Source organism: Bufo bufo, chromosome 3 (genome assembly GCF_905171765.1).
Source record: "Bufo bufo chromosome 3, aBufBuf1.1, whole genome shotgun sequence".
NCBI lineage: Eukaryota > Metazoa > Chordata > Amphibia > Anura > Bufonidae > Bufo > Bufo bufo.
Window position 1 is genome coordinate 586,336,641 of NC_053391.1, and position 18,541 is coordinate 586,355,181.

An 18,541-nucleotide genomic window follows, 5' to 3' on the forward strand; every position below is an offset into this window, starting at 1 on the left:
CAGTATTTTGCGGTCCGCAAAAAACGGATCCGCAAAAAATACGGAAGATGTCCGTGTGCATTCCGTTTTTTGCAGAATGGAACAGCTGGCCCCTAATAGAACAGTACTATCCTTGTCCGTTATGCGGACAATAATAGGTCATGTTCTATCTTTGAACGGAAAAACGGAAATACAGAAACGGAATGCATACGGAGTACATTCAGGTTTTTTTGCGGACCCATTGAAATGAATGGTTCCGTATACGGACCGTATACGGAACGCAAAAAACGGAACGTAAACGGAAAAAAATTAACGGTCGTGTGCATGAGGCCTAATGGAGTGCAATTGATTAGCTATTAAAGAATTTCATAATATGGGGAACAATTATGGCATATTGTTACATTTGTGATCTGAAGATTGGAATCCACACTAGTAATGACAACGTGGGGTGATTGTTCCTTTATTTCCATTACAGAGGTGGCCAGGTATACAAGATCATTCTTAATTGAAGTCTAAGGATGATATGATGTGTCGGACTGGCCCACAGCGGAACAGGTGAATCCCCTGGTGGGACCCTGACAAATGTGGGCCGCTGACAAATGTGGGCCCCCAGCACAGCATCTCAACCATCCTATATCTATATGAAGATCTGATTAAAGCTGTCATGGCACCGGACGGGGTTAAAAGCAGAGTGTACCTGGCGTGCATGCTGTATCTGCGCTTCCTGGACTTTGTGTGGCTATAATGGCCCATAAACAGGTAGGAACTAGTGTTAGGGACCACTCATAGAGGCGACCTTGACGTGGTGAGTGGCTTATTATGCTTTGGCCAAAATGTACACCAATGCCTCATTCAACATCCAGCATAGAGGCAGGGCAGAGTGCTGGTTGCAAAGTGCTATTGCTTTGTGTTTTTACGTTTGTATGTGTATTTCACCATAGCGATGTGCCCCTGCATACAGGGTTATGCTGACTGAACCCCCCACATTTTTTCTTTGTAGTATATATTGGAGGCGTGGCGATCTCCATGCAGTCATGCACACCTGACCAGTTAGTCTGCCCTGGAGGCTGGTTTTAAAGTCAGTATAAAACTGAGTCTACTTTTACAGTGCCTACCAGTAGCCATTTGGCTCCAGGAGAAGTATATAGTGGGCTCAGCATGCATGTTGGTACTTGCATCCCTGGATCCGATGAAAGCTGTCACGGCACCGGACGGGGTTAAAAGCAGAGTGTACCTGGCGTGGATGCTGTACCTGCGCTCCCTGGACTTTGTGTGACTATCATGGCCCATAAACAGGTAGGAACTAGTGTTAGGGACCACTCATAAAGGCGACCTTGACGTGGTGAGTGGCTTATTATGCTTTGGCCAAAATGTACACCAAAGCCTCATTCAACATCCAGCATGGAGGCAGGGCAGAGTGCTGGTTGCAGAGTGCTATTGCATTTATGTTTTTAAATCTGATTATTAACCCTTTCTACCCCGGGCCAGTTTTCACCTTCCTGCCCAGGCCATTTTTTGCAAATCCAACATGTGTCACTTTATGTGGTAATAACTTTGGAACACTTTTACTTATCCAAGCCATTCTGAGATTATTTTCTCATGACACATAATACTTCACAACAGTGCTAAATTTGAATAAATATATTTTTCCTTTATTTATAAAAAAAATCCCAAATTTACCAAAAATCTGGAAAAATTCACAATTTTCTAAATTTTAATTTCTCTACTTTTAAGACAGATAGTAATGCCTCATAAAATAGTTATCAGTCATCATTCCCCATATGTCTGCTTTATGTTGGCATCATTTTGTAAATGTCATTTTATTTTGTTAGGACGTTAGAAGGCTTAGAAGTTTAGAAGACATTTTTCAAATTTTCAACAAAATTTCCAAAACCATTTTTGTAAGCACCAATTCTGTTACAAAGTGGTTTTGAGGGGCTTACATAATGGAAACCACCCATAAATGACCCCATTTTAGAAACTACACCCTTCAAATTGTTCAAAACTGATGTTACTAACTTTGTTAACCGTTTAAGTGTTCCACAAGAATTAAAGGAAAATGGAGGCTAAATTTCACATTTTGGAAGTTACACCCTTCAAAGAATATATTAAGGGGGGTACTGAGCACTTTTACCCCCTAAGCTTTTTAAGGAATGTGAAAATGAAAAGTTTCATTTCTTCCAATAAAATGTTGCTTTAGCCCCAAATTTTTCATTTTCACAAGGGGTAACAGGAGAAAAAGCACCCAAAATATGTTACCCATTTTCTCCTGAATACGGCAACACCCCATCTGTAGTGGGCACATGGCAGGACTCAGAATGGAGGGAGCGCCATATGGCTTTTGCAGCACAGATTTTGATGGATTGGTTTATGGGTGCCATTGGTTTTTATTTTTTGAGTGATTGTCTTATGTGGGGGCTCATTTTTTGTGGGATGAAGTGACCTTTTCATTGGTACCATTTTAGGGTACATAAGACTTTTTGATCGCTTGGTATTACACTTTTTGTGAGGCAAGGTGAAAAAAAAGCTGTTTTGGCGTGGGTTTTTTCCCAAATTTTTTTACAGTATTCACCTGAGGGGGCATATAATGTGATTTTTTTATAGAGCAAATTGTTACGGATGCGGCGATACCCAATATGTCTCTTATTTTTATTTTTAAGTTTTACACAGTAAATGCATTTTTGAACAGAATTAAATGTCGATTTTGTGTTGCCATTTTCTGAGAGCCATATTTTTTTTATTTTTCTGGGGATTGTCTTAGGTAGGTTCTCATTTTTTGTGGGATGAGATGGCAGTTTGATTGGTACCATTTTGGGGTACATAAGACTTTTTGATAGCTTGGCATTACACTTTTTGTGAGGGAAGGTGACCAAAAATGGCTGTTTTGGCACAGTTTTTTTTTTTTTTTTTTTACTACATTCACCTGACAGGGTGGATCATGCGATATTTTTATAGAGCCAGTCAATATGGACGTGGCAATACCTAATATGTATACTTTTCTTTTTTTTTCCTATTTTTGCAATTTTTTTTATTACTTCATTATGGGAAAAGAACTTTTATTTTTATTATTATGCAAAACTTTAACTTTTTTTTTTCCTTTTTTTCCCCCCACAACTTTTGCGGGTCTGATCCCCTGTACAATGCATTACAATACTTCTGTATTGTAATGCATTGGCTGTAAGTGTATTACACACTGTAATACACTTACAGCCTTCCTGCCTGTGAGATCCAGGGGGATGGATCTCACAGGCTTACATGGAAGACAGCCCAGATGCCTTTGGAAGGCATCAGGCTGCCTTCCTTGCCATCGGCTCCCCGTCACAGCAGCACGGGCACCCGATGGGGAAGGGGAGGGTGCTACCTGCACACACCCCGCACATGCCGCGGTCAGCACCGATGCCGATGCCGACGCATACAGCAAGGATCCGACTAATGGTAACAGCCGGTCCCCTGCAGCTGATCAAGCGGGCACAGCTCCTGCATCCGCCCAATCAGCGTGCCATAGTACTACGGCACTGGTCGGGAAGTCACTTCCCGCAGCGCCATACTATTACGGCGCTGGTCGGGAAGGGGTTAAAAAATACTCTGTAGTTTTATAGACGCATCCCTGGATGTGGCCACAAGAAGAAAATTGATAAGAAATTGAAGAGATGAAAAATTCAAGTGATAACCAAAGAGTCCAGAACAACTTCCAAAAAGAGATTAGAGGTGAACTCCAAGGTCAAGGTACATCAGTGTCAGATTGCACCATCCTTCGCTGCTTTTTAGTAATCTTTTTATTGAACACATTGCCAGTCACAGAGTAAAGGTAAAATGTTGCATACCAATATAAGTATAAGTACAGAACATACAATGACATCCTGCCAAAAATACAGATCATGAGAATATATAAAGCAAGGGTTGTACAAAGCTGATGATATGTTGGTGTAAGTATATGCAATAATTCCTCTGGTTACAGGTGAGACCATTTGTGGTTCTAGTCCGGCTTCTCAGGTGAAATTTCAATTAATCTATATAATACTCACTAGCAGGTACAGTTCAGGTAGGGGTATGGTACACTACATAATACACAGCAGAAAGCACAAGTCATCGGGGATATGGTCCTACTCCTGATGTAAAATCTCAGTCATATTTATTTCATAATGTATCAATGCATCAATCATGCACAAAGTGCTTTCACAGCACACTGGGAAGTCATAGAAAAGGGTTATTGCACACAGTAATCATGGTCTCAGGGTATAACAAAACAGGAATGATGCACAAAGTGATGCCTCAAAACAGTGATGTTAAAACACATGGATAAAATCACAGGAAAAGGTTATTCCACACAGTGATGTTACAGAATAGAAATATTGCACACAGTGAGATAAGGCCTGCTTCACATTCATGTTGTGATGTGGCTCAGTTTCCCTCCGGTGTGGTACAGGAAATGCTGGCGGGAAGCTGAAGTTAGAACCGATCGCATAGTTTTCTGTGGAATCGTTCATATTTATCTGTCACATCAGCTGTGATTCTAGATGTAAATCAGCAAAGGACATGATGGGAGGGGGTTATATCACACTAGATAATAAGCAGGAAGTTCAGGGAGAGGGTTGGGGGCAGCACCAGGCACAGTTCGTTAGGGGAGATGGTAATGGCACACTTTATAATATGCAGCAGCAGGCACAGATCATGGGGGGTATTGAACTCTATAAATAAACAGTCGCAAGCACAGTTCTTTGGGGGTATGATACACTATGTCATATAAAGCTTCAGACACAGTTCATGGGTGAGGTGTATGGAACACTATATAATAAGCAGCAGGCACAGTTAATGGGGGGTATAGCACCTATATAATATACCGCAGCAAGCACAGGCTATGGGATATATGACACACTATATGATACACAGAAGCAGGCATAGGTCATGGGGGATATTGCACACTAATACACAGCAGCAGGCACAGTTCATGGGGGCATGGCACACTATATAGTGCTCAGCAGCAGGCACAGTTCATGGGGGCATGGCACACTATATAATACACAGCAGCAGGCACAGTTCATGTTGGAGTATGGTACACTACATAATACACAGCAGAAAGCACAAGTCATGGAGGATATGGCATACTATATAATACACAGCAGCAGCAGGGCCGAACTACCAATTAGGCCCTGGATATAAACGGGGGTAGCGGCAGTGCTAAGGGAAACAAACTTTCATTGTGGAAGCACTCATTTCTCTATATTCAACTGGACGGCAATACATTTGAATACTGTGGTGGGGCACGGGAACAACATCTCCCTGCCCCGCTGTTCCTTCTGACAGGCTTTAAGTCTAGTGCCTATAGCCTATCAAAGGATGGCACAGGTGGCACAATGATATCATTATCATTGCACCACCTGAGCCGGGCAGTGTACAGCGCAGGACACAGGCCAGATTAGGCCTGCACCGCATCACTGACAGCCACATGGAGGTAAGTATCAATGTTTAGTTGTTTTTTTTCATTCGACACCATACTGTTTGGCCAATATGGGGAAGGGGGGAGAGGCGCACTATCAGGGCATCTACTGGGAGCATTATATAGGGGCATTATATACTGGCACACAATATGGGGGGCACTATGGGGAAGGGAGGAGAGGAGCACTATATGGGCATCTATCGAGGGCACTATATAGGGGCATTTTATACTGCCACACCTTATGGGGGGCTCTATCGGGAATGGGGGAGAGAAGCACTATGGGGGCATCTACTGCGGGCACTGTATAGGGATATTTTATACTGGCACACATTATGAGGGCACTATAGGAAAAGTTTCTTAACTGGGAGCACAAAGAGGAAGTATTTTTGAACTGTCACACACAAGGGAGCATTGGCACACATTATGGGCTCACTATGGCTCTACTAGGGCACTAAGAGGATGTATTTTCTATACTGGCAAACAGAAGATGGCATTTTTTATAATTGCACACATTGTGGGGGCGCTAAGAGGGGGTATTTTTAATACTGGCACACAGTAGAGGGCATTGGCACACATTAAGGGGGCACTATGGCGACATTGGCTCTACTGGAGAAACTAAGAGGAGACTTCTTTTACTGTCACACATTATAAGGGGGCATTTTTTGTACCTGCTCACATTATAAGGATGCATTTTTCTACTGTCAAACATTATAAGGAGAATAATTACTACTGGGGGTCATTATGGTGAGCTTTATTACTACTGGGGGACTATGGGGGACATGATTTCTAGTATGGGCACTATGGAAACATTATTACTTCTAGGGCACAGTGAGGACATTACTACTGTTAGGGGCACTGGAGGAGCACTATTACTACTAAGTGCACTCTGGTAGATAATTATTACTGTTGGAGGGTCTTTTGGGAGCACTATTACTGGGGGGGGGCACCCTAGCACACTATTAGCTTAGCACAATTACTTTTGGGTGATGTTATGTTTCCAGCACTATTAGTGTCAGGGGCACTGTTTGCTGTGTGTAGTTATTTTTTAGAGCATTGGTTGCTAATAACTATTGAAGGGGGCATTATTTGTGTGGTGCTAGTATTTTCAGGGGGACTGTTTCTGCAGTATACTATTGGGAAGCCCAGTTGACATAGTATTGGGGGTGACAGGATTGGATGTTGAGAGCGGGGGCGATGAAAAAGTAGGAAACTAAGATGTCTGTTTGTCAAACTTTCCAGAGACAAGACGCGGCTGAAATAAATCATCATGGTGGTTTGATCTAAATGGAGAACATGAGAAAAGAGAACAACTATATCAAAGGAGACGTCACTGGATCTAATAGTAATGTGGCCAGGGGCGTAACGGTCGCGGTCTCAAAGGGTGCGACCGGGCCCGGCGGAGGGAGGGGGTCCGCTGCGCTCACATGTAACGCAGCCTGGCATTTTTTACTGTACTTATGCCGGGTCCCTTCAGAGCGCTCATCTCACCTGCATGATATGCACTTCTCCAGTCTCTAGGCCTCCAGCATCAGGCCCCGGTGATGCCACACTACAACTAGTCACACATTAAGCAGGTGGGTGGAGCCAATCACTGACCTCAGCAGTCTTGCACTGTATACATACAGTATACAGGCACATAATGCCTACAACCAAAAACATGACATCATGGCTGCAGCAGTGGGGAGGATCAGAACAACGGTGCTGAAATGGATGTGGTTCGGAAAAGTAAATATTATTTTTTTTATAATTTTTTATTATTTTAATAGCTCCAGTGCCATTTACAATAAAATTAACATTAGATGACTGTCTGCTGAACCTACTTATAGTAAAAATTAATATAAACATGTCAGTTTCATGACCATACATATAAGCAGGACATAAATATAACCCATAATCTCCAACATAAGCGCTCATGCACACAAACATATTTTCTTTCCGTTCCGTTTTTTTTATAAACCGTATGCGGAACCATTCATTTTAATGGGCCCGCAAAAAAAACCGGACGTTACTCCGTGTGTATTCCATTTCCGTATGTCTGTTCCGCAAAATGGTAGAACATGTCCTATTATTGTCCTCTTTGCAGACAAGGATAGAACTGCTCTATTAGCGGCCTGCTGTTCCGTTCCGCAAAATGCAGAATGCACACAGACATCATCCGTATTTTTTGCGGATCCGTTCTTTGCGGACTGCAAAATACTTACGGTCGTGTGCATGAGCCCTAAGGTGCAGTTTTATAACACAAAATGTTCCTGTTAGGGGGCTGTATACTGGTCTTCAAGATAACATCCTCTAAGAAAGGAGTTGCAGGAGAGTAAAGCTACCCTCCAGGTGTCCAAATAAATTTACCTCATTGAATGACACCTCAGGGGATGATTCTACCACACATATAATAAACATGACAGGCATGTTAAAAACATAGGGGCACATTTATTAAAGGGATTCTGTCATCAAGATTTTCGATATGGAGCTGTTTATTTCATCCTCTCAGTCTCCATTATCTAATTAAAAATATGCTAGTTTTACCCCCACCTGTCCTTTCATTTTGGATAAAAATCGGTTTTATTAATATGCTAATTACCTTACTAACATGCCCAAGGGGCTGTCCCTCTGGCCGTTTGTGCCCAGCCGCGCCCCTTATCTCGTAGCCCAGCGCCATCCCACTGCTAATTATGCACTCCTCTCATCGCCGATGGTGCGCCGTAATCTCGCGCATGCGCCCTAAATCCACTGGTCAGCGCCCGCGGGCGAAGTGCGCAGACAGCTGGTGCATGCGCGCTTCGTTCGCTGAGGCTGTTGCCAGGACACCGCGCGGGTGCTGACCAGTGGATTTAGGGCGCATGCGCGAGATTGCGGCGCACCATCGGCGATGAGAGGAGTGCATAATTACCAGTGTGGCGGCGCTGGGCACAAAGGGCTGGAGGGACAGCCCCTTGGGCACGCTAGTAAGGTATTTAGCATATTAATAAAACCGATTTTTATCCAAAATGAAAGGACAGGTGGGGGTAAAACTAGTATATTTTTAATTAGATAATGGAGACTGAGAGGATGATGTGAACAACTCCATATCGAAAATCTTGATGACAGAATCCCTTTAAGCTGGTGTAAAGTAGAACTGGCTTAGTTGCCCATAGCAACCAATCAGATTCCTCCTTTCATTTTCCAAAGGAGCTGGCCAAAATGAAAAGAAGGTATCTGATTGGTTGCTATGGGCCAGTTGATAAATGTGTCCCATACAGTAGTTCAAATTGGAGCTAGAAATAAACGAGACAAAGAAATGCTGCACAGATAAGTAGTCGAAAGTTGGGTGGTCAATAGTGTTGATCGAGCACCAAAGTGCTCTACAGAGCCCCCGAGCACAATGGAAGTCAATGGGAGAACCAGAGCATTAAACTAGGCACCCCCTGCTCTGAAGAGGGGAGGGGGTCTGGTTCACATGAAAAGGTCAGAAATTGATGGAAACACCACTGAAATGGTTCGGGAACAGTATGGGGAGGATGTCTGGATGCATCTTGGACTCCCAGGTCAGTGCTGGGAACAATGTTGTCCGAGTAGTACGCCACTTTTACAGACTGACAATAATACGCACAAAACTAAAGATAAAATCGATTTTAGAGGAAAAATTGTTAGGAAACATTCTTTCCTGTATATTTACTTGTATATAAAGTGCAAGTGCTGCCAAAAATTAGAAGGAAGAGGCACTCTGATACAACCTGTATATCACATAAAGGAGGGCCTCATTCACATTGTGGTACAATTGTTCAGGTAGTGGGACTCCTACACTCATAAAGCCTATGCACTAAGTGAAGGGGCTGCCAAAAACTACAAGGAACCGGCACTACAATACACCCTTTATTACACATAAAGGAGGGCATCATACACACCATTGAAAAATTATGATTGATGGCCTGCTGGTGACCCTCAAAAACATTAGGAGCAAGGGCCTGCTGGTGACCATCTAAAACATTAGGGGTGAGGGCCTGCTGCTGATCTGACCCTCTAAAACATTAGGGGTGAGGGTCTTCTGCTGAGCTGACCCGCTAAAACATTAGGGGCGAGGGCCTGCTGCTGATCTGACCATCTAAAACATAATGGGCGAGGGCCTGCTGGTGACCCTCTAAAACATTAGGGGTGAGGGCCTGCTGCTGATCTGACCCTCTAAAACATTAGGGGTGAGGGTCTTCTGCTGAGCTGACCCGCTAAAACATTAGGGGCGAGGGCCTGCTGCTGATCTGACCATCTAAAACATAATGGGCGAGGGCCTGCTGGTGACCCTCTAAAGCATTAGGGGTGAGGGTCTGCTGCTGAGCTGACCTTCTAAACATTAGGAGCAAGAGCAGCCTAATAAGCATCTTGATATGATGGAGGAGGAGAAGGATGACGAGAAAAGGAAGATTGAACCATATACATTTTTTGTGGTGGAAGGGGTGCATGGAAATACAGTGTATTCAATACACCATAAAAGCCACATTTAACCTCTTAAGGACATAGGGCGTACAGGTACGCCCTTGTGCCCTGGTACTTAAGGACACAGGGCGTACATGTACGCCCTGTGTATTTTCGATCACTGCCGTGCGGCTGGCAGTGATCGGAACCCGGTGCCTGCTCAAATCATTGAGCAGGCACCTAGGCTAAATGCGCGGGGGGGTCCCGTGACCCCCCCATGTCGGCGATCGCGGCAAACCGCAGGTCAATTCAGACCTGCGGTTTGCTGCGATTTCTGCAGTTTCTGGTCCCCGCGGTCCCTGATTTTATGGTGGCGGGAGGTGCAGGGGGAGGGTTGCGGGCGGTGTGGGCGGTGCGGGAGGCAGGCGGGATCGCGATCCCCCGCCCGCCTCCCCTGGTATAATCGTTGGTTTCTAGTGGGTATACCAGGGTGCCAGCACATTGCTGGCACCCTGGTATAAACGGCTGACATCTGCGATGCGATGTCAGCCGTTTAACCCTTTCCATACAGCGGTCCGTACGGACCGCTGTATGGAAAAGGTTAACAGCGCAGGGAGCTCCCTCCCTCTCCCATCGGGGGGCTGCTGTGCCTTTGCAGCCCCCCGATGGGGAGGGAGAGAGCCCCCAGACAGCCCCCCGACAGATCCCCTCCTTACCCTTCCCCGTCTGCGAAGTTCTGACCAGAACTGAGCAGACGGGGAAGGTTCCCATGGCAACAGGACGCCTCTCAGGCATCCTGCTGTCCATGGTGCTGAACAGATCTGTGCTGAAGGCATAGATCTGTTCAGTGTAAGTAAAATACAGTGCAGTACAATATATATTGTTCTGTACTGTATTATACAGACATCAGACCCACTGGATCTTCGAGAACCAAGTGGGTCTGGGTCAAAAAAAAGTGAATAAAAGTGAAAAAAAAGTAAAAATCAAAAAACACATTTATCACTGATAAAAAATGAAAAAAATAAAATTCCCTACACATGTTTGGTATCGCCGCGTCCGTAACGACCTGATCTATAAAACGGTCATGTTACTTTACCCGAACGGTGAACGCCATAAAAATAAAAAATAAACAACTATGATGAAATTGAAATTTTGCCCACCTTACTTCCCAAAAAAGGTAATAAAAGTGATCAAAAAAGTCGCATGTACGCCAAAATTGTAACAATCAAACCGTCATCTCATCCCGCAAAAATCATACCCTACCCAAGATAATCGCCCAAAAACTGAAAAAACTATGGCTCTTAGACTATGGAAACAATTTTTTTTGTTTCAAAAATGAAATCATTGTGTAAAACTTACATAAATAAAAAAAAAGTATACATATTAGGTATCGCCGCGTCCGTATCACCCGGCTCTATAAAAATATCACATGATCTAACCCCTCAGATGACCACCGTAAAAAAATAAAAATAAAAACGGTGTAAAAAAAGCAATTTTTTGTCATCTTACGTCACAAAAAGTGTAATAGCAAGCAATCAAAAAGTAATACGCACCCCAAAATAGATGCCAATCAAACCGTCATCTCATCCCGCAAAAAATGAGACCCTACTTAAGATAATCGCCCAAAAACTGAAAAAACTATGGCTCTTAGACTATGTAGACACTAAAACATTTTTTTTGTTTTAAAAATGAAATCATTGTGTAAAACTTACATAAATAAAAAAAATTGTATACATATTAGGTATCGCCGCGTCCGTGACAACCTGCTCTATAAAATTACCACATGATCTAACCTGTCAGATGAATGTTGTAAATAACAAAAAAAAAAACGGTGCCAAAAAAGCTATTTCTTGTTACCTTGCCGCACAAAAAGTGTAATATAGAGCAACCAAAAATCATATGTACCCTAAACTAGTACCAACAAAACTGCCACCCTATCCCGTAGTTTCTAAAATGGGGTCACTTTTTTGGAGTTTCTACTCTAGGGGTGCATCAGGGGGGCTTCAAATGGGACATGGTGTAAAAAAAAACTGTCCAGCAAAACCTGCCTTTCAAAAACCGTATGGCATTCCTTTCCTTCTGCGCCCTGCCGTGTGGCCGTACAGCATTTTACAACCACATATGGGGTGTTTCTGTAAACTACAGAATCAGGGCCAAAAAATAAGTTTTGTTTGGCTGTTAACCCTTGCTTTGTAACTGAAAAAAAAATATTAAAATGGAAAATCTGCCAAAAATGTGAAATTTGGAAATTGTATCTCTATATTCCATTAAATCTTGTGCAACACCTAAAGGGTTAACAAAGTTTGTAAAATCAGTTTTGAATACCTTGAGGGGTGTAGTTTCTTAGATGGGGTCACTTTTATGGAGTTTATAATCTAGGGGTGCATCAGGGGGGGCTTCAAATGGGACATGGTGCCAAAAAAACAGTCCAGCAAAATCAGCCCTCCAAAAACCAAACGGCGCACCTTTCACTCTACGCCCCGCTGTGTGCCCGTATAGTAGTTTACGGCCACATATGGGGTGTTTCTGTAAACAGCAGAGTCAGGGCAATAAAGATACAGTCTTGTTTGGCTGTTAACCCTTGCTTTGTTAGTGCAAAAAATGGGTTAAAATTGAAAATTAGGCAAAAAAATGAAATTCTCAAATTTCATCGCCATTTGCCAATAACTCTTGTGCAACACCTAAAGGGTTAACGACGTATGTAAAATCAGTTTTGAATACCTTGAGGGGTGTAGTTTCTTAGATGGGGTCACTTTTAGGGAGTTTCTCCTCTAGGGGTGCATCAGGGGGCTTCAAATGGGACATGGTGTAAATAAACCAGTCCATAAAAATCAGCCTTCCAAAAACCAAACGGCGCACCTTTCACTCTACGCCCCGCTGTGTGGCCGTACAGTAGTTTACGGCCACATATTGGGTGTTTCTGTAAACGGCAGAGTCAGGGCAATAAAGATACAGTCTTGTTTGGCTGTTAACCCTTGGTTTGTTAGTGGAAAAAATGGGTTAAAATGAAAAATTTGACAAAAAAATGAAATTCTCAAATTTCCTCCCCATTTGCCAATAACTCTTGTGCAACACCTAAAGGGTTAACAACGTATGCAAAATCAGTTTTGAATACCTTGAGGGGTGTAGTTTCTTAGATGGGGTCATTTTTGGGTGGTTTCTATAATGTAAGCCTCGCAAAGTGACTTGAGACCTGAACTGGTCCCTAAAAATTGAGTTTTTGTAAATTTCTGAAAAATTTCAAGATTTGCTTCTAAACTTCTAAGCCTTGTAACATCCCAAAAAAATAAAATATCATTCCCAAAACAATTCAAACATGAGGTAGACATATGGGGAATGTAAAGTCATCACAATTTTTGGGGGTATTACTATGTATTACAGAAGTAGAGAAACTGAAACTTTGAAATTTGCAAATTTTTCCAAATTTTTGTTAAATTAGGTATTTTTTGGTGCAAAAAAAAATATTTTTTTGACTCCATTTTACCAGTGTCATGAAGTGCAATATGTGACGAAAAAACAATCTCAGAACGGCCTGGATAAGTCAAAGCGTTTTAAAGTTATCAGCACTTAAAGGGACTCTGGTCAGATTTTCAAAAAATGGCCTGGTCCTAAGGTGTAAAAAGGCTGTGTCCTTAAGGGGTTAAAGTGTCTTTATGTTCAGCCGCTTTTCTCTGGTGGAGTAGAGAAGTCAGGGGCAATTCAGGCCTTGTTTATTTTGATGTCAGCATTTTCAGTTGACAGGCGGATGCGCTTATCAGTTATTATGTCCCCAGCAGCACTAAATACACGCTCTGACAAAACGCTGGCGGCAGGGAAGGCCAGCACCTCCAAGGCGTAGAGCGCCAGTTCGTGCCGCTGACATGGTCTGCTATGTAATCCTTCACAATCTTCCAAAACTTTTCCCTCCTTGTGACACTAGGCCGCGCATCAGGGTGAGGGTGCTGGCGGGGTGTTATGAAACTGTCCCAGGCCTTGGAGAGTGTTGCGCTGCCTCTGTTGGATCTTCTGTGTGTTCCCCTCATCTCCCCTCCTCGGTTGCCCAACGAACTACGTACTCTGCTGCCAGCGTAGTCAGCTGGAAATTTTTGGAGCAATTTTTTCACAAGGACCTTATGGTATTGCACTATTTTGCTAGTCCTCTCCACCACAGGAATGAGAGATAAAAAGTTCTCTTTGTAGCGGGGGTCGAGAAGGGTGAACAACCATTAATCGGTGTTGGCCAAAATGCGTATAACGCGAGGGTCACGGGAAAGGCAGCATAACATAAAGTCAGTCATGTATGCCAGAGTCCCAACAGACAAGACTTTGCTGTCCTCATCAGGATCTTCTGACCTCATCTTCGACCCATCCACTCTGAACAGATGAAATAAACCTGCTATGGGTACTACCCTCTGTAGCGGAAGCAACCGTCTCCTGCCCCTCCACATCATCATCATCCAATTCGCGCTGAGAAGGCAAACTGAGGGTGGTCTGGCTGTCACCCTGTGTACTGTCTTCCCCCATTTCCACCTCTTCCACATGCAAAGCGTCCACCTTCATTGTGAGCAGCGAGCGTTTCAGTAGCCGCTCACCATCTGTGTTGATTCTTCAAAGTTGAGTAAAACCTGGTATTCCACTACTGCTGCTCACAAAGCCTGGCCAACATGTGGAACGTGGAGTTCCAGCATGTGCTCACATCGCACAACAGTCGGTGAGCTGGCAATTGCAAGCGCTGCTGTAGTGTTGCCAGCCCGGAGGCAGCTGTAGATGACTTTCGGAAATGGGCACACACGTGGCGCACCTTCACCAGTAGCTCAGCCAAATCGGGGTAGGTTTTGAGAAACCGCAGAACAACTAAGTTGAACACATGGGCTAGGCATGGTATGTGTGTGAGCTTGCCGATCTTCAAAGCCGCCACCAAATTACGGCCATTATCAGACACAACCATGCCTGGTTGTAGGTTGAGTGGTGAGAGCCACAGCTCAGTCTTGTCCCTTATACCCTGCGGCGGTGTGCTGTTTGTCACCTAAGCAAATTAGTTTGTGAATGGCCTGTGGCCACTTCCCCACTGCAGTGCTACACTGCTTCCAGCTACTGACTGATGCCTAACTGGTGCTGCAAGATAAGAATTTAGAGGTGGAAGTGGAGGAGGAGGTGGAGGAGGAGAAGGGGGGTTGCAGCCACTAATGTAGATGGTGGCAGAAATCCTGATGGAAGTAGGGCCTGCATTCCTTGGCATCGGTAGCACCTGTGCAATCCCAGGGTAGGACTCGTTCCCGGCCTCCACAACGTTCACCCAGTGTGCCGTCAGGGAAATGTAGCGTCCCTGGCCAAAATCACTTGTCCATGTGTCAGTCGTTAAGTGGACCTTCCCAATAACTGTGTTGGTCAGGTCACGGGTGATGTTACGGGACACATGCTGGTGTAATAGTGGGAAAAATAGTGGCGGCTGGGGACTGAGTAACGAGGGACGGCCACCGCCATCAGGCTGCGGAAAACCTCAGTGTCCACAAGCCTAAATGGCAACATTTTTAGGGCCAGAAAATTTGAAAGGTGCGCACTTAGTGGTAGGGCCTGTGGGTGGCTGGGTATTTGCACTTTCGTTCAAAGGCCTGGAGTATGGACATCTGTACACTGCGCTGGAACACAGAAGTGGATGTGCTAGATGATGGTGCTTGCAAAGGTCCAGGAGCAAGGCGGGAGACATCCAGGCCTGCGTCTTAGACAGGGGATTGGCCAGCATGTAACACAGGAGAAGAGGAGGCAGTGGTGTGACCCGTAGACACTGATTGCGGACCCAGGCGTTCGGCCCACCTATTAGGGTGCTTTGATGCCATGTGGCAGATCATGCTGGTGGTGGTGAGGTTGCTAGTGTTCACGCCCCTGCTCATTTTGGTATGGCACAGGTTTCAAATGACAATTCTTTTATCGTCCGCACTTTCCTCAAAAAAGCACCAGACTGCGGAACACGTACCCCTTGGCAAGGGAGATTGCCGCAAGGGGGTTCTCCCGGGAACAGTTGTGGGCCTGTTTGGTGTGGCCCACCTTCTCCCTTTTGCCACCCCACTGCCTCTTCCAGCCTTTGCGGTGCTGCGGATCCCTCCCCATCTACTACTGTCCTCACTTGGCTTGCCACCTTCCCAGGTTGGGTCAGTGATTTCATCATCCACCACCTCCTCTTCCACTTCCTTACTCTGGTCATCCTCATGACTTGTGGACCTAACAAGAACCTCACTTATTGACAACTGTGTCTCATCCTCATGATCAACCACTTGAGACACTAATTGCCGTTGACTTAGGGTGCGCAGACGTTACACAGGAGATGTAGCGCAGGTAATGTCACTGTCACCAGCGGCGAAAAAATTACACTGAATGTCACAGATATTTAGGATACACAAACGTTATACAGGAGATGTAGCGTAGGTAATGTCGCTGTCACCAGCTGCGAAAAAATTACACTGAATGTCACAGATATTTAGGATACACAAACGTTATACAGGAGATGTAACACAGGTAATGTCGCTGTTAGCAGCGGCCAAACAATTGCTCTGCATGTCACAGATATTTAGGATGCGCAAATGTAACACAACAGATGTAGCAGAGGTTGTGTCACTGTCAGCAGCGGCCAAACAATTGCACGCAATTTAGCGCAGATTGCGCTAATAATATATATTGCAGCCAGATAAAACAATAGTCCTTAAAAGGACTTTTGGGTTTCTAACACCTTTCAAGACTAAATCCTTCCTAAAAAAAAAAAAAAATCCTGTCCCTACACTATCTGTCTCTTCTGCTGCAGCTCGCCCTGACTAAGACTGAGCCGAACCACATGTCATCGGGTGCTATATAGCACTCGATGACGCGTTCCGGCCAGCCAATCACTGTTATGCCAGTAACCAACATGGCTATGGCATTACAGTGAGTGCCAGTATTCACCCGCACGTTTATTGGCTGCGTAGCAGGCAACAAATGTGCGTGGAGGAGACTCGAGCATCGCGCTCGATCACACGCGGTGTTTGGCCGAACACCGCAATGTGCCGAGCATCGCACTGCTCGAGTCAAAATGGTGTTCGGCCGAGCATGCTCGCCCAACACTAGTGGTCAAATGATTAGGGCAATCGGTATGTCAGATGGGGAAATTAGGTATTAAGTCCTCTGGTATGAATCTGATGTTTTTAGCTACAGGTAGGAGCATTGATACAGATTTCGATGATATTAGGAGTCCACAAGGTGGACTTCGATCCGAATTTCAGGGAAAATTTAATTTGCTGCAAAGCCGAATTTCCTAGTGCTTCATTGTAACAAATTGATTTTCCCTGAATGGTGGTAAACAAAAAAAATCATACTTACCTCATCCATTTGCTCTCGACAGGCGAGCCACCGCCATCTTGATTGAAGATCTCACACAAAATCCTGTGCGCGGTGACGTATGACGTCACCATGCCGCCCAAATTGACCTTGCCCTAGATCTTCAATCAAGATGGCAACGTCCCGGCTCTTCACGAGCAAATTGATGAGGTAAGTATGATTTAATTTTTTTTATTATTATTTTACACTCTATTATTACTGTCAGATGCCGCGATCTGAGGGGTACAGTGATGGGGATCAGCGCAATCACCGCTCCCTGTCAGTGCACCACTGCTTACAAAGAAATGCGCTTCATGACGGAGCAAATTTTTTTGTAAAATCCGGCGAAGCAGCTGAATCTTTTTTTTTAATACTTCGCTCATCTCTAATTAGGAGCTCACAACATGGATGGCGGCTGTCCCTATATACAATCACCCACACACACACACACACACACACACATACACACACACACAGAGGCCTCACTGGAGAGGTTCCAGTATCCCCAATAAATAATATCTTGGTAGTGCCTCCAGATACTGAAACTTAAGGGGATACTCCAATAGCTTCAAGTATTTATAAGTGAATAGACCAGTGATGGCACACTCTATCACATTCCTGATAGTTCAATATAACAGTATAACAGTAATAGGCCTTTAGTATGCAGCAGCAGAGGATAATGGCCTAACAACAGAGTAGACAGTTGATGGATATATGGTATCCTCAGAAGATAGGGAGAGAGGGGGGAGGAAGAGAATGCTGCTCCATAGTTACTACTCCTATGTCCCCCAGGTGTTAGTCCAGTGTCTGTCTTTTGCAGTGTATTCTGCTACTGTCAGGTAATGTTGTCTGATGGAGATGCCGGTGCACACTCAGTCCTCACATGTGTGCCTGTCATGTTTATTTATTGGTTTATTGTGGTGGTATCGTCCCCTGAAGAACCCTTCAATGGGGGAAACGCGTTGACACACTTGGAGGGGGCTTTACTCTCCTACAACTCCTTTCTTAGAGGATGTTATCTTGCAGGCCAGTATACAGCCCCCTTACAGGAACCTTTTGTATTACAAGTCTGCATTTTATGTTGGGGACTATCATATGTATCAATGCTCTAAATAGTCTGACATTCCCAGTGACTTCTTTTTCTTGTTTTGTGTTCTATATTATCAATCTCAGTGAATTGTTTAACACTTCTGTTAGCGCAAATTAGATTTCCTGGACAGTGTTTATATAAAATGTGACTATAACTCCCTTTATCCTTAAGAATGCACGGTATTTATTCACGTGGTTCTCAGTGTTTAGCGTCCCACCTGGTTCGTTCGTCTCTGGTCTCTCTCGATCGTTATCCACAAATCTCTGATCCGGTTATACGATCAGGGTGTAATATCGCGAGAGGTGAACTTATACTTGTACTGACCAGTT